Source organism: Anguilla anguilla, chromosome 10 (assembly GCF_013347855.1).
Source record: "Anguilla anguilla isolate fAngAng1 chromosome 10, fAngAng1.pri, whole genome shotgun sequence".
Taxonomy (NCBI): Eukaryota; Metazoa; Chordata; class Actinopteri; order Anguilliformes; family Anguillidae; genus Anguilla; species Anguilla anguilla.
In genome coordinates this window covers 1,025,001-1,026,276 of record NC_049210.1, presented here as the reverse complement: position 1 = coordinate 1,026,276, position 1,276 = coordinate 1,025,001, and the positions used below count along the sequence as shown (strand labels likewise).

At 46.2% G+C, this 1,276-nt stretch overlaps 1 protein-coding gene across 3 annotated transcripts in view; it reads left to right on the top strand.

Moving 5' to 3' along the window:
• Positions 1-243: 243 nt before the first annotated feature.
• The window catches only part of LOC118206901 (membrane-associated phosphatidylinositol transfer protein 2-like), a 58,852-nt gene continuing 57,819 nt past the window's right edge, over positions 244-1,276 (top strand). For all 3 annotated transcript variants that reach the window (XM_035380053.1, XM_035380051.1, XM_035380048.1), the window contains exon 1: positions 244-929. The gene's annotated coding sequence lies outside the window, so the exon portion shown is untranslated. The remainder of the gene's footprint in view (positions 930-1,276) is intronic.

Genomic DNA, 1,276 nt, shown 5'->3' with positions numbered 1-1,276 from the left:
CTGACGGGATGGGATGGTTCGACCAAGTTTAGAAATACGGTTTTGTAACAATTAAAGCCTGTTTTTTTTTTTGTTTGTTTTTACCGTCACCGTTAGCTGATGCAGTGCAAGATTCATTCAATGATTGTTGAATACGGAAATAGAATGCGTACGGAAACAGTGCTGGGCATTTTGGTCTGCATTTTCAAACTGTGACCAATAGACGGCGCTGTCCGACCAGAACCGTGAGGGGTAAAGCCAGAGAAGAACATCTAGAGCATGATGTCTCGCAATGTCGTACGCACAGTGGGCATGGCTTGCGAGGCAACTAGCGAGCTAACTTCGTTTTTAGGATAACGAGAACCCTCCCACCACCGTCGTACGCCGTGCCACCAAACTGAGAGCCAGAAGACGAAAGAAACTGCGGTCTCCGGCAGGTCTGCGTCGTACAAGAGCAGCATTTCAGACCGGGGAACAATCTATGTGGACCTGAACCTTATTCTGCAACGGTACAGAACGGCGATAGTCTAGCAAGTCAAGGACGTAGCTAGCAGAACTGCGCTATTGCACAAGTTGATAACTCGCTGCTTTGGACCAGTTATGTAGAAATTCTCTTAGGGCTTTCATGTATTTCGCGTAAAGGCGAAAAGTCAGATGTATCGCGTCCAGACCTTCATCGGTTTATAGACTAGCCAGAATTCACCTCCTGGCGCGTGTTTCTCATGAAACGTACAGCGACTGTGAAACGGCACCGAAACGACGGAACGGGAATCTGGACACGATTTGTAATCTGTGATATTTACATTTGTACGTGAATGCCGTTGCTGGTTTGCCAATCTGGCGATGCACGGTAACGTTCCGTCCTAAAACCTTCGCACAGCGATAGCAGAGGATTACAGGAAGATTGCGACGAAAAGACGAAACGAGGTGCAGATGAACTTTGATTTGCGGTGAGTACAAGTTTCTGGTGAATATCCTGTATACACCGGGCTGTGTTGGATAACGTTATGTGATGAATATCGTAATCCGCTATGACCATGCTGCGATGTTGCTAGGAAACTGACTTGATGTAGCTACCCAACTCCGGGTTTACTCAGGGTCAATAAAAGCGCGATTCCTTTAATAATAAAAGCGGGTGGCAATTCCATGCCTTCTGTCAGTTGTCCGTTTTTAAATTGAACTGGACCCAAATTAATAGATTCTGCTCCGTGTTGTCAAACCTCATATCGCTACAGTTACAGTCGTGCGTATAGTTTGTAACGGCAGTGGACGTATTCGTGTTTATTTTGTTGCGGTC